The following is a 22,274-nucleotide window of genomic DNA, read 5'->3' on the forward strand; positions in this document are numbered from 1 at the left end:
GCCCATGCCTGGGCTCGGCGGCGCCCGCCCGGCCGCCCCGCTGCGCCGCCCGCCCCGCCCGCCCCGCGCTCGCCGCCGGGGCCGGGGCCTCCGCCGGACCGCGCCGCGCCGAGCCGCGCCGAGCCGCCGCGGCGGCCCGGAGGCCTGCCGCGGGTGAGTGCCGAGCGCCCGGCGCGGCGGGGAGGGTCCCGCGCCTCTCGCCGCGCCGCGCCGCGGTCCCGCCCGCGCCCGCTCCCCCCCGTCCCGCGGGACCTGCCCCCGGGGGCCGCGGGCCCCGGGCAGGGGCGGGGGCCCGGGCGGGCGGGGCCGGGCCGGGGACGAGGCGCTCCCGCGGCCCTCCCCCGCCCCCCCCCCCGCCCTGCCGGGCACCCACCCGGGGGTCGGGACACGCGTGTCGCGTGTCCCCCCCCCGCCGCCGCCGCCGCCCCGCTCCGCCCAGCCCTGCCGCGGGCCGGGGAGCCGGCGGGCTGCGCTGCCCTTTGCCGCGATCGGCTCGCCAGCAATTAACATTTAAATTCAGATAAATTAAATTAAAAATCTGCTGGCCGGCTGGCCCGGCCGCTGTGGGAGCTCTGCGTGAGCGCCCGGCTGCGTGGGGCTGCGCGGGACCCGGCTGCCTCTCCCTCAGGGCGGTCTGGGGTTCTTTTTTCTTTAGTCTGGGTCTTTAGGGGAAGAAAAGTCCTTCTTTCCAGCCCTCGCTGGCTGCGTGCTCCGCAGACCGAGGGGCGGCTGACCCCACTCGTGTTGCAGCTGGGGGTTAGGAGGGTTGGCCACGGGTGAAGGGTTTTTTGTGACTTCTGGTGTTGCAACGATGCCGGGTTTAAGGTGCCTGGCCTCGGGACAAACCGGGATGCGAGCAGACGGCATCTCCCTCTTCATGCAGGTAGGAAAACCGAGCTGCTGCTAAGTGACATGCCTGAGGCCGTGGAGGAAATCTGTGTCGGAGCTGGGACTAAACCCCAGATCGCTCCGTCCTCGTTTCCCATTCGGTGCTTTCCTTGCTTGGCTGGGGACGGTGGTTTAACCTCACACCCTTGGTCTGCCGGGGTAAAGTCCTGCCTGGGCTATGCCAGCTCCTAATCAGGGCTCCTGCGGTGGCAGCCGGGCGTGTGGCCAGGTGCCAGCGGGCTGAGGCCTCTCCGCTCCGAGCGGCGGTTTTAGAGAGTGGAGACGTTTCGGTAAGGGGGATGCGGGTCCTGGGCAGAGAGTGGGCACGAGCCCCTCGGGCATCGCGTTTGCTTGGACGGCTGGCGTGTCTGAGAAGTGACTACGCAGCTCGTGCTCGGGGCTTTAAACTCTATCTTCTGGTTCAGGGCGTGCTTAGTCTGTGCCCTCAAAACTCAAGCAATAAGGCTTTTCCAAGGGGTCCTCTTCTGTTCTGGTTACGAGATGGGAAACGTTTGGGGGAGAGGTGGGTGATGTGTCTCGTTAGGCCGACCGATGTACCTGGAAAAAACCCATATACAAGCCGTTCTTGAGCTGTGTTTTCCCATTTCTGTTCCCCTAAGGGAGCGGGCTCTGCCCAGCCGTGGGCTTTCCCCTCCGTCCAGCGCGGGAGGGTGGCCCCGGCCGGGCAGGGAGGGTTTCGCTGCCCTTCTCCCTGACCACCTCCACCGGCTGCAGTCCCCAGCCGAGGATTGCGGTGTCCTGAGGAACAATTCTCCATGGATAGGAAGCCAGAAGTTTACTTCATTTTCTGGAACAGCTTATTCTAAACTAATTTCTCTTTAAGAGAGGAGGAAAAAAAACCAACCCAGAAGATCAGAAGCATTTTATTTACCATAGAAGAAAACAGCAATTTAATGATAACTTCTATTAACTAGGTTGGGTCTGTGACCTTGATGTATTTTACAACTCGGGATGCGTAGCTGAGAAGAGGGAGCAGACTGTTCCAGTCTGTTCATTGTTTCCTTGTAGTTCATGCCAGTAACTTGCAGCACACGGATGCCCACACAGTTTTGGAGCCCTGACCCACCTTTGGGGGTGGGAAAGAGGAGGCTGTTGGATTGAGTTTTGCTTCAGATACAACCTAATCTGTAGCTTGTGTTAATTAGGTTATAGATGGGTTGGGGTTTAGCATAGGTTTTTCTGACAGGGCTCAGCCTCCACGATTCGTGCTACTGTAAGAAAGCCGTAGTAACTTGAAGCCCCAAAGTCTCTTGCAGGAGCACATCTCTATCAATAAAATCCTTGTTGCAAAGCCAAACAAAACCAGCCCCGTGGGGGCTGCTGGCTTTCGCTGGGGAAATGCGAGGAGTGATGCAGGCGGTGCTGGCAGCCCGGAGTGGGGAAGCCTGGAGCAGGTGAGCCAGGCTGGTGGCAGGAGCCATCTGGGTTGTCAGTGGGGGGAGATTTAAACAGCAGTGTGGCTCCGGTTCTCCTTTATACAAATTCGTCCCCTCACTCCACGGGAAGGTTTTCCTTCTATTTAGACCTCCTCTTCCTCCCCTCCAAAAATGTGGTGCCCTTGTGTATGCAAGCTTTATCATCTGCCTTGGTTACTATGGTGTTACTACGTAAAAGCAGTTCATCTCGTGGCTCCTGGAATTATCTACAACTCGGGTTTACGGTCATGTAACCCTGGGCCGCGGGTCTGCGTCCATCCCTTGTCGAGCCTTTCCCCGTTCGTGCGGTGGGACGGGTCCGGAGGCAGCATCGTTTGCAGGGCACGGCCGGGCCTCGGTCCCCTGGGAGCCTCCTCCGGGTTCCCGGGCACGAGGAGCCCGCTGCTCCGTGCAAGGCTGTTGCATAGGTGCGTCGCTTGCTATTTCTGAATGCGGGGCTGTATCCTGGGCAGTGATGAGCCCTGGAAGACCCGCTCGTGTTCATCCCCTCCAGGGACCGGGCTGCCTGCTCCCTGCCGAAGGCAGGCAGGGTGTTAGCTCCCCCAGAAAACTGTTGGGAGTGGCAACAAATAATTGAGGGTCTGTGGAAATCTGTGCAAACAAAAGGCGGAAGATGGGAGCAGACGTCCCCCCCCCACGCCACCATCCTGCTCAGCCTCCCCAGCTTGTGCAAGCGAACCCGCGTGGGCTGGCCTCTTGCTGCCCGCTTTGCTGCAGTGGGTCCCTTGCTTCCCATCTCCTGATTTATTTTTTTTTCCTTTCTGTCTTTTCCACATGATTTGCATGTAAAAAAGTACAAGGGAGATTCATCCTGCGGAGAGGTCCTTGGTTTGCTCACGGTTAATGTAAGTTATTGTCATCTTTGTTCTCGCAAGGAGCTGGCATAGCCCTGAAATGGGGGGATTTGCTTGGGAGAGCAGGAGCCCAGAGCCAGGTCCAGGTTCCCCCTGCCTTGATCGTCCTAAGGATGATTCGCCCCGTGCGGACTCTGCATCACCCCCCAAGGTGCCTCACTCTTCGCATTAACTAAACAGGAGCCCAGGATGATTATGTTTATAACTTAGGCACCTGTTATAGGTGGAATGAGTCTAGTCCTGCTATGGAGGCTAATTTGGAGAAGATCCTGCTTGCTGGTGCTCGATACAGGTCATTGTGGTGAAGGTCTGCAGCATCTCCCTCTTGCAGCTGTGATGGCTTTTCTGCTTTGTTGAGCAGGAGAGGGGTGATGTTTCTAATTAAAAAGAAAAAAAAAAGTCTTGTACTTCTCCCCTTCTTTGTTTGTTTGTTTTTTCTCTTTTTTTCTGGACCAATGTTCTAAATAACAATACTTAAAATGCAAATGGAGTGAGTTTGCGTGAAGTCACTCGAGAAGCCCTGGTCAGATGAGGACTGCGGTGGAGTTAGAGGAGCTGGTGATGACACATGGCACAAGAGCAGAGCCAAAGCGGTTGGGTTGTCACCAGATGCAGTCACAGCCGTTGCAGCCATGGCTCATCTCTGCGTCGAGGACGTTCTCATGCGTTTCAAAGACTTCGTGCTTTCTCTTTCCTCCCCTCTTTCAGAGGGACACTGTGTGAGGGTGCCCTCTCCTTTTCCTGCATAAGGGGACACATAACTGAACTCCCTTTTTATCTGCGAGCTCTTATTCCTACCCCCCCCCTTTTTTTTTTTTTTTTTTTTTAGAAATAGAAAAATTGGAGAATGAGCATTCTAAGCTGTGCATTCAGTTGCAGCGATGGCTTTGGTAATGTTCCTCCTACTGAAGGCGAGCACTGCCCTCGCCGCTCCAGCCAGGCCCCCCATGAGTTTTAGCACTTGCTTGGGGAAAAAAATGAAATAAAATAGCATGGTGTTAAGGTTGCGAAAGTTTCCATTATAGCTCCACCCAAACGCTCCTGCCCAGTAACACTCAGAAAATTCAGTCTGGGTGATGGGGCTTCCCTGCCTGCTGGGCTGCTCAAGGGGAAGGGGCAGAGCTTTTTGGGTTTTTTTCTTTTAATACAGAGATGTTTGAGAGGGCCATGTCAGGAACAGGGTGGGGAATGAGCCCTGGTATTTGGCCGGCAGAGTGTCCTTAATAAAGAGCCTGGGTGGGACAAGTTTAAATAGCGAGCACTTAAAAATTCACAGAGGCAAGAGGCAGATGAATCAGTTGAAAGGGGCTTCGAGCAAAGCGAGGTGGCTCTCTGCTGTTTGTGTTGGTATCTTTTAACTCTTCCTCTCCTGAATAGGTGTCTTGAGGTTCTTTTCAGGCTGACTTTTTTGTCCTACTGGTGTAAAGGGGATCCGTTTGCTCCTGTGAGAAGGTTAAGAAGGGAGCTAGTCGCTCCTGGAGCCCAGCTTGGCGTGCAGGATGCTTGCGCATGCTCTGCTCTCATGCTTCGATAAATAAAGAGGTTTTCATAGAACTTATAAAAACTTCTCTTTTAGAAATAGGTCAAGCAAATATTTATTTCCCTAAGGTGTCATGCCAGTATTGCACAAATACTTGAATGGGTATGTCATTTTATTTTCCCTGCTTTGTTTCTTTCTAAGCGTATTCAGTGCTTTTTTCCAGTGGTGTAGAGACACACATTAATAAATGTACGTAAGCAGTCCTGTCGGTTTCTCCATCTGGAAGTCTGTGCGTCTCCTATGGACTCGTGCTCTACAATTGCAGTGCTGTAAATCAGAAGCCGTGACGCTTTCTTCTTTATATCCAGGTGCTTATCAGAGAGCTGGGGGGATATTTTTTGTTCTCCAGAGGAGTTCAGGTCAGCGGTGGGATCAACTGACTACATCAATTTAAAAACAAAACTCCCAGAATACAGCAAATCTTAACAAAAGGGTCATACTGGTGGTTCGGGTCCCCGTCCTGCAGCCCCAGCTGTGGTGTGGCTGGTGTCCCTCTGGAAAGGAAGTCCAATGGTTGGGCTGTCCCACAGATGGAGAGTGCCGTTGCTGCCGAAAGCTTGTGCCCTGCTGTCTGATGGAGCTTGTCTTCTGTCTTCGCCAAATAATCAGGAATCAGTCAGTATCTGTTTGTCTTCAAAGAGGGATTGAAACTTCTTGTCTGAAGTAAAAATAAAGAGTTTAGTTTAAGAGGACCAAAATTAGGCTTGAGGTCTTGGATACTTGATCCTGTAGCTCTTCGTCTCCAGATCTCCTCAGCGTAGGAGTAGCAAGGGTCTTTGCTGTAGCGCACTGGCGTACTTGGAGTATACTTTGTGTAAGAGGACGTTTGAGGTGAGGTTGTCTTGGATGCTTTTTGATGTGTAGCATATTTAATGAACTGAGGTCTTGGGTCTCTGCATCAAGGATCCAACCATGTTGCTGGCTCCTCATGCCTGTGCAGAGAGCAGGCTTCAATGGCTGGAGACATTCCTGGTGGCTGCAGGTCCTGCCTTGGGGCACCAGTAGCACAAGGACCATTTCAGCCTCCAACGTGCTGGGCTTTCTCTTGCAGCCTGTGTCATGCCCTCTGGCTCTGGTCAACCTTGTTGAGGTGGTCACCTCTAAACCTTGAGCACGGTGCTCGGTGGCTTTGGAGACCTTGGTGGGTTGGATGTGGCACCAACGGGGCTTCTTGACGTGTGGGGTTTTTTGCAGCCCTGGAAAGACAGGGGTGTTTACTCTTTGCATTAAGGTTAATTGGCTCTTACATGTGTTCCTAGTTGTAGGGTGGTCATTAGAGACAAGTCATCCTGAAACGCGTGCAGGAGGTTATGCGAGCCTGTTGTGTTGCGCTTTGGTTTGTTAAGCGGGATGTAAATGCAGACGCCTTCTGAAATGTATCCTGCTCTTTCTTTCTTTGCTAGGAATCATTTCCATGGCGAAAAATATTTAAGGCAAGAGGAGTGTCTCTGTTTTATAGAGGCAGAGCTAATTTAAAAACAAAAGTCCGGGCACAAAACCCCTCAGCTGCGCTAGCAGAGGGGAAGCAGGCTTGTGGTCTGGACTCAGGGCAAGCAGATGAATGTGAACATTTCATTAAGACCATAATCCACCTGTTAGGCTCCGCTCCTCCGGTCGTGCATGTATACCGTGAAGTGCAGCGGATGTTTAAATAGCAGCCTGCACTCCCCGCTCCAGTGTCTGGAATTTTCATGTTGCTTTACAGGAAAGACGGAGACCGAGGGTGATGTAGCAACCACTGCAGGTTTGCAGGTCCTTTGCTTTTAGCTTTTTTCCCTCCGTTGTCGATGTCTGTCTCGGTGGCGTGGTGGTGTCCCGCTTACCCAGCGCAGGCTGATGGTGCTGAGCTGTGTTTGCTCTGCCACGCATCAGCACCGTTTCTGGAGGTTGGAGGTTTGGCCCTGGCAATCACGGTAGTGCTTGTAAAATCACTAGAAATGAAGGTGCTTTGGAGGAGGCACCTTTGGAGCCAGTGCACTGGAGGTTAATTGTGCAAAAACCCTCTCCGGTGAATAGTCATTGCCGTGTCCACCTGAACCTAACCCTTTCCCGAGCTCTGTTTGCTACTCCATGCTCTCCTGATTTTGCTGGCATCCTCTTCTTGCCGATCTGCACGTCTGGATCACAGCAAGCCCCCGATCCCCCTCTGCCTTAGTTTAGGAGTGCTGCCTCCACCGCGCCCCAGCCCTTAGGGGGTCGATGGCTTCCCCAGGCAGATGCCCACACCTCTGCATGCCACCCACGGGGACCACGCTTCTCAAGCGATGCTCTGCCCAGCATCCAGAGCCCTGGACGCTGTCCCCCCAGAGCTGGGGCTGCCTGCGTCCTGCCGTCCCTGCCTGAGCCGAAACCCTGCCTGTGCCGGGGCAGCTGAAGGCAGCTGGCTGTCCTGTCCAGCCGCGGGGTCACCTGGGCTGAGCTGGGGGCTCTGGGGTGCCCTCAATGCAACGGGGGGCCTCTGACCGCCCGCAAAAGACGGTGGCAAAATAAGCCTCACCATGAGCAACCCTGGTGCCCTGCCTGGCCTTGCTGCCAGTCCGTGCCGCTGCTTCGTCATGGCTGTTCTGTAGATGCAATTTTTCAATCTTTATTTTCTGCTGTGGGGACACCTGCATGTTTTCTGGGGTGGCGTTGATTCCCTCCGGCATTGCGGGTCTGTGGGTTGCAGGACATTTGCTTTTCTTGTCACCTTTTGGGGAGGCCTCGGAGCAGCCGGCGGGTGCCCAGCGGCGGGTGGGGAGCAGGAGGAAAGCTGCCGCTTTAGCAGGAGGAGAGACTGGCTTGTTTTTAAAGCAACTTTAAAGTCTTCATGCTTCTACTTTGATCTTCTCTGCCATCTAGGATAGGTTTCTTTTTTTTTTTTTTTTTAATTGTAGTTTTCCGCCGGCCAGTTGGAGCTGCGAGGGTGGGGGTGAGAAGGAGCCCTTGCTTTCAGGGGTGACCCCCCAATAAACCGCAAGGCAGTTTGTGCTGCAAGGCAAACACAAAGCCCCTTATGTGCTCAAAGCCATGCTGTTGACAATACTGGTGTACCAACGTGTGTGCTTGCCCAGGTTAAATGAGCTGGTAAATAGTATTTGAGATTTACCTAGCAAAATTAGGGATCTCTCTGCCAGGTGCCTTCAAAAGCAGGTCTCCATCAGGGACCTGCGCTCAGCTGGTAGACCTGATAGCTGGAGAACCCGGTCCTTGCCAGTGGGTGTTGCGGACACGTGTTGCTCCGTCCCTCTCGCTCTTCTGGGGTGAGGATGAAGCCACCCAAGTCCATCAGAGCTGCTGACAGGGCAGGGGCCATCATGGGACGTGTCTGCCATCGCCACCTCTGCTCCCCGCTCACGCAAACCCCTGTTCCTACATGAACACGGGTGTTTCAGCGTTGCTGGAGTCCTGGGCTTGGAAATGGGGGCTTGCTTCCCACACCTGGGGAGGTTTTGCTTCTTCATTCCAAATGTCGGCCAAGTCGAAAAGGGTACGGTCGGTGTGAGGCAGCGGAGGATGCTGTGAACGGCAGAGATATTGATGAACACGGAAGGCTTGCGTTGCCTTCCCAAAGGGTCTGCTCCAGAGGGGTCATTGCCTTTTAATGCTCGGAAACGCTGCCTTGTGCATCTGTTCTGCTGGAGTTTGTCAGGTCCTTGTAGGCATGAGACTCGGAAGAAAATTAAAAAAAAAAACAAAACTTGAATTTAAAATGTCATTGATTTCTTTTTTTTTATTATTTTTCTTCTAATTTAATCAATTCCCTACTGTGCTGTAAATTCCAAATGTGAATGGGAAATAATCCCACCAGTACAATAATTAGCATGTAACCAGCAGATGAAGAAAACCCAAACTGCTGAGCTGATTGGTGAATGCTGACTATTTTCCGAATTAATTTCAATAATCACATTTCCCATTAAAAAGAAGACAAGACAGGGAGGAAGCCTTAAATTTTCCTCAAGCTCAATGTAGCGAAAAATGTTATGTGCAGTGTAGCTGTTCTCCATGTGATTATAAAAAAGAGATGAAGGAGGTTCTTGAAACTGAATTGCAGCTACAAAGTATTGCTAATTTTGCAACCGAGAAGCTCAATTTCAGTTGCTTTTTGGGGGGGGAATACAAATTGTAAGTCAAATATCCATAATTTTAGGTAGGTGTGTGACAGTAAATAGCCTACTGGAAGAAGAAAACATTCCCTTGCAGTGGTGCTTGCTGCAGGATGCAAAAATAAGTCCGCTGGAGGCCATTAATAGTGAAATTTGTTTCCGTGTTTACCGTGCATCCATCCAGCTCCCAAATACTTTGTTGTTGTGTTTTGAAGGGATGGATGGAAATCAGCATTGGGGAAGGGGTGGTTTCAGAGCATCCAGGAGCTGGGTACCCTCTTACCGCAGGGATCTGTGGCTGGTTTCTGCCCTGCCTTCCTCTGCTGCTTTTTTTGGCCAGTTCTGCCCAAAACTGGTGGGTGGTTGGAGAAATCCTCTCTCTGCCTTGGTACCTCCATGGTGCCATGTCCAGACAGCACCAGGAAAGGTCACCTCTGCAGAGCTGAACCTGGCAGCTGGTGTAATTACGCACCTGAATTCACATTCAGTATTAGCAGAGATGATTTTGTCTCCTAATGATGTTTTTCCCCTCCTAGAGCCGCCCTGGTCATCTCCTGGCCGTGGGGACCTCATCCTCAGGACTTATTTTTCACCAGCAGAGCGTGGGTGACGCTGCTACCAGGTGTTGAACCAGAGCATCACTTTAGAGATGCTTTTTCATTCCAGTTTAAACTTAATTTTAGCAACATTTGCTAAGTCGTGATATAGCTCAGTGCCTGTAGGCCTAAAAATATTTTGTTTAGAAATGCAGGGGATGGTCTGCTGAAACGCTGGCCCTGCAGGCGTCGCATACGAGCGTACCACACCGTGCTACAAAGGCCAGAAATCCCGGTGCGTTTGATGGAGCAACCTTTTTATTAAGGTGTTTGCAGGATTAGGGCAATTGGAGGTGCCTGCGATGTGAAACGCTCACTCCGGCATCAAACCAGTGATCCCCCTGTTTTGGCATGGGGAATGAGAGCTGCCCAGGGTCACCCCGGGGTGTGACAGCCAGGAGGGAGGCCAGGTCCCAGCGAGCATCCCTGGTGTGCAGCTTTCGGGTCCTCTCCCTCCCAAAGGCTCAGGATATGGTGATGTTGTCAGATGTTATTTAAAAAAGACCCAAAAAAAGTCAGGCCAGTCCAAGTGCTTTGCAACAGTATTTATTATTTTATAAATTCAAGCCCGGCGCTCTGTGGGAAGGTATGCAAGCGGATCACTACGGTATTTTCTTTGCATATTTTCCTAATGTTAGAGACAGTCTCAAAGAAGTATTGCATTGTTTCATTTCCCCTCCATACTTCATGTTTTTCTAAAAATAAAAGCTAATGTCAACAATCCTACAATAACGAATGAGTGAATGTGCACATCCTGCACCTGATTAATGTTGGGTTTTTTTTGGTGAAAAGCAAGATTTAGCTGGTAATCATGTTATGAGCTATGGATAAAAATGTATCTTTTAAACCAGCTCACTGATGGCTTGTTCTTTTTACCTTTTTAAAATGCCATTAATCAAGTTAGAGGCTGAAAATACTCTCGCAAGCAGAGACCAAGAAAAGTCACTTGAGGTGAGTAAACAAGTTGGCTTTTTTTTTTTTATGAAAGCCAAAAAAACGGCCCACTGCCACTACGTGTGTTAAGGGTACCTTAAATACAGAGTCTCCTTCAGTGCTGACAGGCATCCCAAACACCTTTTGTAATAAACCTCTAATTATAGCTTAGTGACTCCATAGGTTCTCCGGATCAACTTGGGAATATTGCGCCGAAAACCAGGGAGAATATTTATATTTTCTGCGACTGATGGGTGAACCAGATTTAGAGCTGGACCTGGTGAGCGTGGTACATAGTGGTATTTATAGAGTATTATAGAGTTGTGCTTCCTGCTGCATGATACAATTTTGGCGTTAAACTCTGCATTTTGTGAAATTACTTCCCGAATGCATCAGTGTGGATGCCCAAATCCAGACCCCAGCTGAGCTGGTTGGAAACGGGTTCGGCTGGTGGCCAACTCCCGCAGCCCATTGCTATCTCCTGGTGCCTGACATTGGATTAAAGCCCAGTACTCAGAACCAGGGACTTCAGTGAAAATCTCAGCTTTTTAAAGGCAAAAAGACCTCCAGAGCTTCACAGTTATGGAGAAAAGCTGGAAAACGGGAATTCTTGGGCAGAGAGGGGTAGGGAGATGCCCTCCTCTCACCACCCCGTGTTAGCCTGGTTATTTCCCGGTATCCCAGACCACGAGCCGGTGCCGTGGTGTTCGGGGCTTGACTTACAGTTTTAGAAGTTGGCATGGCTGATACTGCCAACTTGATTCTTTTCTGCTCTGTTTGTTTATTTCTTCCCCCCTTCATTTTAATACCGTCTCCTGGGAGATTCCAGCTGAAATCTATTCATTGCTGAGATGTTTCTTTTCCCTTGCGCTGTGGATGCTGGGTCCGGTTTGACTGTGGTTTGTTTCTGGCGTAGAAGGGAAGAGCAGCGGGACAGAAGAGCCGTGCTTGCCGTTGGGTGTGCGTGCGTATGTCCCTGCAAAGATACCCTATAGATGTAACACGCTGCTTGTGCTGTGGGCTCAGCCCCTCTTCTCCTGAAACAGCAACGCTCTCCGTCCATGCTGCCGGGGCTGGTCCTCCTCTGTCAGGACCTGTGCATCCCCCGGGCTTTGGTGGACCTGCCTCATCGCGCTACTGAGTCAGCGTGGGGTCTTATTTCCATTTATATTTCCCTTGAAAACTTAAATGAGAGGTTTGTGAGACAGCTGATCTGATCTAATGGTTAGGGATAACAGCAGACAGCTTTCTGCTGGTGCAGAAGCTCTCGGAGAGGGCTGGCACGTGCGAAGGGATAGGGAGAGACCGCAGGGGCAAGGACAGGGAGATGTTGGGGGTGAGGGAGAGCAGAGCAAGTCTCCCCCTCCCATTTTATTTTTTTTTTTCCCCAGGGTTAAGTGGCCGGATCAGCTCAGTAGCCCAGGACTCGTACCCTGTCTAGGCAAGCAAAGCACCCCTGTTCAGCTGAGCCCCAAAGTCCAGGCTTCCAGCCATGCCGGACCTCCGTGGCTCTGCTCCCACGCGTGTAGCTGAGCACTGGCTGAGGAGCGCAGCGGCACTGGGGATGGCGGCTCTTCCTGGCGCTTGCAAAGCATTTGTTCTGAGGATGCTTCCACGGCTGAAGTTCACAGTGTGGTTCCCCCCAAAAATATTCCAAAGTCACCAGTGAGATTCTGCAGAATCCTGAATCAAACCTGAATCAAAGTGATAATCCATCAAAGGTTCCTTCTGCTTGTCCATCAACCCTTGAAAATATCAATGATGTTTGCATTCCTGCTTGAGAGTTTTTCTCCAGAATTCTGTCTAGACACTTATCTATCTTCTTTTTCTCCCAGATGAAATCTGAGGTTCTCACGACCCCAAGACCTGAAGCTTCTCCTAGCTGATGCTCCCAGCAAGAGTGTCTCTTATTTCCTCAAATATTTTGAAGCTTGTGATAAAATTGCAAGGCTTTGGCAGTGCCACTTTGGGTGCTATTTGTGTGCCAAACCCTGCTGAATACGTCTTTTATCGCAGATTTGTAACAGTAGCTGTTGGAGAGGGAGCTTCACGGGAGAAGTGCTTTCAGAAGAATGTTTTTATAAAGGAACACTGTCCTGTAAAAAAAAAAGTGCCTTGCAGGGGGAAAAAAAACCCAAGCCCAACATTTTTCTTGTGTTCATGTTGTAAATTTTGCCCATTAATTTGGGCAAATAAGGTTTTGCTTCCATTTCTAGACAATTTTGTTTGTCCTCTTTATACAAACAAGCGCTGTTGTCCTCCACGCATTTTTTGGGGGGCGAAAAAAGACATTTAGATTCTGACTAAGAAATGCCGAACTCCTTGTTTCGTGTAACGCTCCGCAGGCTGAGCCCCAGCTACGTCCCTGCAGGAGCTGGGATCGGGACCCAGCTGGCAGCTTGCTCAGACAGGGCACGTCTGTAGTGGGAAGAGCAAACCGGGAAGACCAAAGACGGGTCCGTTCGTCTGTTCCACCTCAAGCAGAGGGAGAGTTTAGGGAGAAGACAAGGCGGTAGGGTTTCTGAGCAGTAACTGCAGTAGTAAGGGAGGGTGTATAGCCCCTGGGAGGGGGCTGTGGTGGGCTCAGCTCTTACGTCTGCTCTGGGTCCCACTGACCTTCCCTTTGTGTCCACTGTTGAGTTGAGCTGTTTCTGGTCTCTGCAAGAGCCGGGTATTTCTCAATGGCAGAAACATAAAGCTTGTCCTCCCATGCGTTTGCCTCGCAATTAAAATTGCCTTTCCTTTAAAAAAAGGATTTTTCATGGGAAAACCTGCTTTAAAATTACACTGGCATCTGAAAGCGTTTTGTCTGCTGCGTTACAGCCAACACCGAAGGATGCTCTTGGGGAGCATCCCCCCCGAGGAGGGGGAGCACGGCACTTTGCTCCATTTTCGGTTTTGGTTTGGATCGCCATACGCTGTTCCTAAGTAGCCATTTACTCTCTTTCCCATCTCTTTGGCACAGAAGCAAGAGAATAAAACATTAAAAGAGGAATGTGATTGTAATCCCGTAAAAATTGACAGAGGAATTTGGCAGTGGTTGCAGCCTGTGAATGTAATACATAATATTTTATTCATTTTTTAAAATGATTAGATTTTAAGCTGACAGTTTAAATGACAAATCACCTTAAAAAGGTATTGTGGACAGTGTAAGAACCATCAGTGTGTTTTTTCTTTGCTAACTGTGGAGTTTGCAAGGTCCATGCACCAAAAAAAAATAGGATCCTTTGGCTTTAGCCGAGCTGCGTGCAGAAGCTGAGAGCAATGAGGTCCCTCGTATTAATAATTTCTATTATGATAGTTTTGTCACTGCTGGCTCCCAGGCTTTTTTTATACCTGAGTTAATGGCAGTGCTGCCTGTCCCAGCGTGCTCCGGGGGACTTCTTGGTCAAAGGGAATTTTTTTTTTTTAAAAACTTATTTTTGCTTTTGTTGTCCCCTTGCTCCCACAAACTTTGTGAACAGGACCAGTAATTGCAGCGGGCAGAGGCTGGAGATAAGGGCAGAGGAGCTGTTCAGAGATGTTATTGAACATATTGGCTGTTTAGATACGTTATTCAGCATGGCAAGCAGATGCCAGGGGACTGACAGAGTTCCCCCTCCCAGAATATCCCATCTCCTGCGGGATGCTGTAGGCTTGAGAGTTTTGGACGAAAGGGAAACCAGTGCTCTTCTGTTTCAGCTGAACTGGATAATCACACAGATGACCAGAGCCCCGTTAGGCCTTGTGTAAAACATGTAACAAAGTGGTGAGTTCTGCTCTCAAATAACAGATAGTAAAATTTAGATATTTGTGTCCCCTGTGGTCCTCAGAGCATCCTTGTGGGCAGTGGAATGAAAATGAGAGGAGTGGGAGTCTGCTCTGTTGTTTCCTTTTCGTGGAGCGAGAAGCTGACTATCGGTTGCCGAGCTTTAATGCTCGATGCTGCGCATACCTCTTTTTTTTAAAATCCAGCCTGAACAGGATTTAAAATTTTTAAACCTCTGCAACTGGAATTTTTCGCTTAACAAGAATATTCCATAATTCCTTCTCTTTGTGATGGAAAAAATGACTAAGGTAGATGTGAATTGGACCGTGTCTCTATCTGCTTGTAAATTCTTGGAGATTGGGCATAAAACTCCTCTCTCCTTAGCGGAAGATAAACATCCTGGAGTAGATAGGTGTGTAGAGCAGAAGGCTGGGGGAAGGTGTCCTCTTCTGGTCGGCTGGAGGAGGTCCAGAAAGTGCTAACAAGATTGACCGGAGGTCTAGAAACCACTGGTTTGAACAAACCTGAGTTGTTTGGCTCTAGATAAGAGAAGAGAGAGGGAGGAAATGTATCTTCAGGTGCCTAAAGGGGAAGGTGGTATTTGCTTTCTGCATTCACAGTGGATAGGGCAAGAGTTCGCGGTCCTAAAATTGTAGAGAAAAAAAAGTTCAGATTAAATATTGGGCAATACTTTCCCTAAAAGTAACAACTGGATTTGATGGTCTGAAGAGCTTGTGGAGCATCAGTTGTTGGAAGATGGAAATATCTTTCTAATATTTCTTGATGGTCATTCTTGCGCAATGAAGGTGCAGTTTATTCTCCTGCAAGTGGGAGTTGTCTCGATGCTTTCCTGTGCTCCCTTCCTACAGCACTGGCGTGGAGCGGTGAGGCTAGAAAGGGTTGTTTGCAGTCTAAAATAAGCAAGAGATGACAAATGATGTTCTGGGGCTTAAATTTTCAGGCACTTAAAAAGATTGAAGTGACTAAAGATAATATAAGTTTGCATGCCTCTCTACAAAAGCAGATGTTGGCTAGAAATATTTTATGCTCTTTGAGTCTAAAATTGAATGTTATGGACGTTAAATTGTATGACTTGCCTCTCTCGATGATACAGCCTTTCCAGGACACTGGTTCACTTGAGCTGGAAGAGACAGAGGGGGGGCGTGAGTGGTGTTGCCTTTAGTATAGCTATTTCTCTTTAAAGAAATATCAGTAAAGACAAGTTCCCAGCTCTGTGTAAATACTGGAGAAATAGAAACAGCCACTTTAGAGATCCTAAATGGTAACTTGTCAGTCCTTTAATTGTACCTCGGGAACGGGAACCTTTTTAACGCAGCGTCCCACAGGCAGCGGAGCCTGCAGGGCCGGGCGGTCTCTGCTGGGCTGTGCCAGGAGGTCCCACGGGGCTGAGAAGCGTCTCCTCCACGCGCCTCCTTTGCAGGTGGGACCGTGTTCTGCAGTGTCCTCCGCACGCTCTGTCCCCCGAGAGTCTCACCAGAGATGCCAGTCTGACGCCAACTTCCCTTTTTCCGTAGGGAACAACCGTTTTATAGTCAAGAGCAGGGAGCAGATCTGTGCTATTGATTTGCAAACAAGGTGCAAAATCTCAGGCCAGGTAAGAGTTAGTGCTTCCTTGGCCGCAACTGTGCATCGCTGCACGTCACCTTTTTTGTTAGATCCACACAAATCAACTCGGGTCTCAAGGTATAAATGAGCTTTTTGCTCCTTGCTAGATATAACAACCATCTTTAGTCAACTTCAAGACCATCCGTGAGAGCTGCTAAATCATAACTGTTGTAAACTGGACTGCGACGCTCATCGAAGGGAACCGAAAGAGTTGTTTTGTTGTGGGTGTTGGGACGCGGAGCGGCACGGTGAGGAAACCTTGCCGTGTTCTCGGCTTTTGGGGCAGAAGGTCCCATGGACCACAGGAGGGTCCACGTGGGCACCACAGGAAGGTGCCCATCTCTGCTAATGCTGGGGTCTTGCAAAGTGCCTGCACGGCTGAGCTATTTCCCAGTCCTGGGAACAGCAAGAAAAGGTAAAGCATCCCCTTTGGGGACTGGCGGGCAGGGGAATTGTTTTCATCTTTTTCCGTATCATTTTGCTCTTCCCCAGCCCGACCTCCGGTGGGGCAGAGTGCCGAGAGCCGGGCTCGGGGCTGCCTTGTCTGCTTGTGCAAGTATCAGGTTGAACCAGGCTTTGCTCTGCAAGGAGGCTTTGTTCTGGGACAGCCTTGTTCCCTTTCCAGCCCTTTCCAAAAAAAACCCAAAAAAACAAAAAAACCACCAGAACAAAAAAGAGCAAGAAGAGAGCTAACAGCTGTTAAAAACATAAATAAAGCTGAGATGGGGTTGCCAGGTGAAAGGAAAACAGAATAATCTCTGTTCCTGAGGCTTTGCAGTGGTTTTGACTTTTAAATGCATAGACCCGCAGTGGATCCCCGCCCAGGGATGCTGCTGGGAGGCTGGCGTTTCTCCCTCCCTTCACGAGCCCGCTGTCCCAGCTGCTTCAGGCGTTACGGTTTTAAACCCCCAGGTGTATGAGGATGACTTATTCTCTGTGTCAGGTCTGATATTTGGGGAATACGTTCTCCATTCTTGGACTGTTTGCAGGTTTTGAGCTGCTCAGTCAAGCCTGAGGAAACGGTAAGGCTTGGAAAGGACGGCAGTGGGATGGTAACTGTGACCAGGGGCTCTGGCAGACAGTGGAAATCCCTGAGACAGAAGGACCTGAGTATCTCGTGGCTATCAGGTGCTGGGATTTTAATATCTGAAAGAAGTTAGGGAAAAAGCATGCCTTGGTCGTGTTGTTGCTGTTCGAGTTTCAGTGATAAGCAGCCGGACTGTTTGCATGTGCTGCTCGGAGGAAACCCCAACCCCAACCCCTGCCCCAGCTCTCTCCTATGTTATTTCATTTGAAGCAGCAACTTCAGGCAATTCAAGGAGGAGCTGCCAGGGTAATAGCGGCTCATAGTGCCAAATTTGCAGAGTTTTTGCTCCGTATTTCAGAACAAGGTTTTGGGAAACTCAGATTTTTCTCTGCCTCCAGCTTAAGTTTCTATTTAAACTACGTTTAATTTCAGGAAGCGTGAAGCTGCTCAGACTGCTGTGATCAAGGTCACTTTTCTTAATTTAGGTACTCCAAGGATCACAAAATCTTGTTTCTTAATGTCTTAGGCATATGTTGAATCCCTAAAGGAGCGTGTGAATGATATTAAACCTACCGTAGCAGAAAGAGCTCGTATAATAAAGGGAGAGGAGCAGTAGTGTTATCGAAGGAGGAATGGCAGATAAGCAGCCGGGGCCGTGCTGTTATCACTTCATTTGGGAGATGGTAGTGTTGTGCAAGTCGTTACAGGACATTTACACAAATTGCTGGAATAAAAACCCACTCCATCAGCAGTCTAATATTTGTTTCTTATTATATGTTAAACTTTTTCTGGCATAGAAAAGGTTGTCACCTGTTATGTCAAGGTCCCGGCATTCAACACTGGGATCTTTCCAAGTGTGTTGAAACCTAATTGGTTCAGAATAAGCCTTCCCTTCATTTTAGGGGAGAAAAAAAAGAAAAGCAAGGAAAAAAGAAAAAGCTCTGGCATCTAGCAGGCATTTAAAGCATTTTTTTCTTGTTCTCTGAACGCTTGTGATTTGCCAGACTTGGGGCTGAATTCTCCCCCAGTTATGTGCTCGCTTTGTGTTTCCTGTGAATTAAGTCGGGAAAATAATATACAGGAAATAACATATAGCAAATAACATAGAGCAGCCAGCACTGCGGGTCTGGGGGAAGCTTTGTCCAAGCGTGGCTCTGCAGCAGGGAGCGTCGGGACACCCGAGTGCTTGGCGAGGGAAAACCTTCATACGTCCTTCAACACTTGTCCAATTCTTTGCTTTTTTAAAAATTTTCTTTTCTTTTTTAACTCCTGCTAGAGTTCAGTCTGTGTGGTTACAGCCAGAGTGGATGCTTCTCGTCTGCAGGATTTTGGATGGGGTCGGGCAGCACCTTCCCAAGTTGTAATGCATCTGTGCTAGTTATTTGGTTAAATCTCTCCATGCCGCTTATTTACTTATTTATTTTAATCAAAGAAACTCACTGGTTGTGAGCAAAGGGTGTGGTCAGCAGGATCCAACCTGAGAAGCAGATCAGCGGGCTTTGGCAGGGGACCCCAGCCTGAGCGCACGGGCTGGCTGAAGCACAGAGACACTTGGGACGTGTTGCTGGAGGAGGAGAACCTGCCACTGGCCGCGCTCCGGCAGGAACAGCAAACGAGCCTAAATTTTCCTTTCCTTGGGAATCACAACATAATTTTCCTATTTTTCATCCTCGTTACGAGCTCTGGCTCACGTTTTTCCAGGGTGACTCTTTGTTTTTCAGTATGCTGTTTTCTCCCCTGGTCTGAACTTAATCCCAGAAATCCACTTGGCTGGTTATCCCTTTAGACGGTTAAGTTTAGAAATTATGAAATACATCAGGCTGGCTCTGCTGCTTCTCCAGGGATGAGGGAATGGGGACTGGACGGCAGCAGAGGAAAATGGAGGGGAGAGAGGAAGCCCACAGCTAAAAGCAAAGCTGGAGGTTATATATAGCTGCAGGCTGTGGCGGTGTCGGTCAGGGTGCTGTGATTGCTTCTTTAAATATGTTCTCGGCCATCGAGGTTTCCAGACCTGTTAACGAACTGAGCCCATGAGCAGTGGCCAAGAGCCCGGGAGCAGCGTCCCTGGTTTCCAGCACACCACAGCTGGGAGGTTTTTACTTTTACTGGGTTGAGAGCAGCGCGGTTGAGTGCTTGGCGATTAATTCAGCAAACTTGGTTAACTTCTGATAAATTATGCCTTTGCTAATTAAGTGGGGAAAAAAAAAAATCGAAGATGTGTGTTTTGGGATGCTTCGGCGGGGAGGTACTGTGGGAGCACAGCGGGGTGGATAGCATGAGCTGGGAGACACCTTAAACTGATCAGTGTTTTATTTTTACTTTTAGCCTTTACTAGCCGAGGGTCACCTTCTCCTTCGGAGGTGCAGCAGTAATTTTTGGTGTAACGTCTTCTCTTCCAGCCCTGAATCCCGGCGCAGCTGCAGTGACTGCAGGCACTTTAAAGATGCGCGCGAGCGCAGAGGAGGAACTAGAGAACGACAGGCCAAGGTCGTGGTCCATCGTGCAGGTAGGTCACCATTGCCACCTCGGGCTCCGTGTGCAATGCATACCGTCCACCTTTCTGTCTTACGTAGCTTGGGCAGAGAAATTTGGCGTATTTCAGTCTATTGCAGGATTCTCCTACGAAGGCTGTTCTAGCCCGAGGGCTGAAATAAGTGGTCATGCAATAGTTTGCTCCGTTAACCTTTGAGCCCTGCTGTGTTCCATGGTCGGTGCAGGTCTTGGGTTGTGCTCCCAGGACTCTCTGAGAAGGGGGCAATTTCTTTTTGCTTCTGAACGTCACGCCTTGGGCAGGACAGAGTTCAGATGTCCTGTGCTTTTGTACTCTTCTCCTGGCTGGTGCTCCTCTATCTTTGTGCTAGACCACTGTTTTATTTTCTTTCCCACCCCTAAGAATCAATATAACTTAATAAATGTTCATCTGTCCTGTCTTGTGGATGAGGGGTCAGGAGAGCGATGCATTTTCCCCTTGGCTTCTGTGGATGGAAGAAGTGTGCTTGGAAGTAACACTCTGGTTTTCCATTACGCCGTTCCAGATTTTTGAAGAAATTGGGTCTCATACCAGAGCAAAGCCATTTTATTTGCAAGAAACAAAGCTCTATGGTTAAGCCTTAGTGAGCAGACTGGCGGGGAATTCATTCACCTAATTCATGGCTGCGTGATAAATGACAGTGTCCCCGTGGAAATGGGGATTTTCAAACCCTAGAGTGATTTCTACCCAGCTTGTGGCATGCCTGGAGGCTGCTTGTTTCTAGAATTTATTAAATATTCAGCACTGGGAGTACAACAACTGGACTGATGCTGTTTGCTGTAGCTTTCCTGACACACTTCCAGTTCTGCAGGCTAAATCCAGTCTGTTAAACTGGTAGGAATAAGCTAATGCACCCTGCTGTAGCGCGTGACGTGCTGGGATCCACGTGCACCCTCAGCCTCCTGAGAGCTGCCCTCCTTGGAGCTGCCTCAATTCATTGCACACTAGGTGGGTCCTCAGGTACCTTACGGCAGTAACCTTGCGAACGCAGCGAACGGTGTTGCTCTCTGGGTTGTCTTACCATTATAGACGGAGAATTCGGCAGGAGGAAGAGGGTAAAGCTTTTGTAGCTTCACTCCGACTTGGTAAACAGAGTTGGGGGGGAGAGTAGGGAGAAGGGAATTAAATTTTATATCCCTTGGTATTTGCCACTGAAAGATAGTAGTATTGGATGCAAGTATTTGGATGCTTGGTGTGGAAGGTCACTGAGTAAGTGGGAAGGATTCCTTTGTGTTACATCTGCAGAAAATAATGCTGTTTATTACTCAAGGGCTTGCACCCAGAGACAGATCGTGGCATTGTAGCAACGTGTCATCCTCTTTGCGTGCTCACGGTCCTGCGCTGGCACACGGAGGCTTTCCAATATCTTCTTAGGGAGCTTTAAGAACCAACCTCAGGATCTCTGCTCTAGGACTTGGCCCCTTTCTCTCCACTCCTCCTTTCCCCCCACCCTCCAGTGGTGTCCTCTCCCTCCCAATTCATTTGTTTTTAAAATGATTGTGCTATTGTGTGCATCAATATGCACATAGCCTGTCTTGTTTTTCTCTTGGACTGAAAGTGCAAAGCAAATCTGTTTATGGTTTTGGTGAGCTAATTCTTCCCCACCCTAGATTTTTAAATAGACTCTTTCTTTACCAAGCTTGCAGAGCTTGCAGGATGTATTGAAGTAATGGGAAAAATATGTTGTGTGTTAACCTTCCTTTTTTGTAAAACTTTGTTTACAACACCCTATTTCTAGCAGTGCATTTGGGAAGTGCATATCTGGATGCTGAAGCAAGAAGATGACTTTGAAATAAGAAAATGGGAATTTAATGCATTCAGGGAGGAAATGTTTTGAGTTTTCAACCTTCAGCACTTGGATTGTGGAGCAAAATCTAGTGAGCTGTGCTTAGTTGTCCCTTCAGTTATTTAACTTCCCTTCCTCTCCTGCAAATCCCAGTTCTCAGGCTCGGCTGTTCCCTGGGCTGCCTCTGTTGCCCTCAAACAGGCTCCTCCAGAGCCGTTGTTGACTCGGACCTTACAGATGAAGGTAAGAGCAGCAAGGAATGCTCTTGGCCTGTAAATAGTCCATTGGATTTTTGAGTTCATCATTCCTACGAATCAATCTTAGATCTGTCTGTTTAGGTTAACAACTTTTTCTACATCCTTGCAGGGGTTTGCAGAGCGCGGCCCTGCTCCGTGCATGGCGTTTCCACCAGGACGGTTTGGCTGCTGGGAGGCAGAGCTTAGCTCTGCTATGGGAGCACTAGAAAAGCCCCAGGGGCACCAGTGTCGGCGATGTCCGGCTGGTGCCTTGGCTCCCAGCACTTGTGCAGGAGCTCTCCTACAGCCTGCCCGCCCCGCTGCTGCACCTCCTCTCCCCGAAACCTGGGCCGTGGCTATTATTTATTTCTACTGCAAAACTATGAGCTGCTTGTGACTGGCCATGGTGCGGGAGCTATACATGGAGGTGGCCATTAACATGTGCAAATGCACTTCTCCAGCCCGAGCTTTGCAGGGCAGATGCTGGTTTGGCTGAGGCCTCTGGGTACTCCTGTAAGATAAATAAGCAGGAGTAGGATTTCAAAGCAAGCAGATTTTTGACATAGTTGATGTCACACCTCTTCAGCCCTGTGTTTAGGGTCCATGGATCGGGATACCCATGGCTGCTAGTTTGGTCTTGTTGCTAATAACCGGCTGGAGGTGCTTCTGCTGAGCTGGCTCTTGCAGAGGGCTGAGGGGTTCATCCCGGTCAGACGGCATGGTTGTACTGAAGACAGGACCCATGGCATGAAAAGAATATGGTGCTTTCACAAAACTGGGTGCTCTGCATGAAATCTCTGGTCCCAGCTACCGGACTGAATGTGCTCCTCACCAGGGTTTATGGTCAGGTGTTGTGGAGTGGCAGCAAAGTCTTCTGGTGAGTAGCCTTAAAGCAAAATGGGCTGGGACAGGGTTATCACGTTCGCATGGCTGTGGTCAGCTATTCCACCCATCAGCTGCCTCTGCTC

General features: G+C 49.7%; 1 protein-coding gene across 3 annotated transcripts in view; it reads left to right on the forward strand.

Annotated features, from left to right (window-relative positions):
- ZHX3 (zinc fingers and homeoboxes 3) overlaps positions 1–22,274 on the forward strand; it is a 51,609-nt gene that overhangs the window by 61 nt on the left and 29,274 nt on the right. For 2 of the 3 annotated variants that reach the window (XR_012045131.1, XM_072879100.1), the window contains exons 1-2: positions 63–153; positions 19,154–19,260. The gene's annotated coding sequence lies outside the window, so the exon portion shown is untranslated. Of the gene's footprint in view, positions 1–62; positions 154–19,153; positions 19,261–22,274 lie in introns of those variants that run through there. The other variant, XM_072879101.1, reaches the window with a different exon arrangement.

This window comes from Ciconia boyciana, chromosome 14, assembly GCF_034638445.1.
Source record: "Ciconia boyciana chromosome 14, ASM3463844v1, whole genome shotgun sequence".
Taxonomy (NCBI): Eukaryota; Metazoa; Chordata; class Aves; order Ciconiiformes; family Ciconiidae; genus Ciconia; species Ciconia boyciana.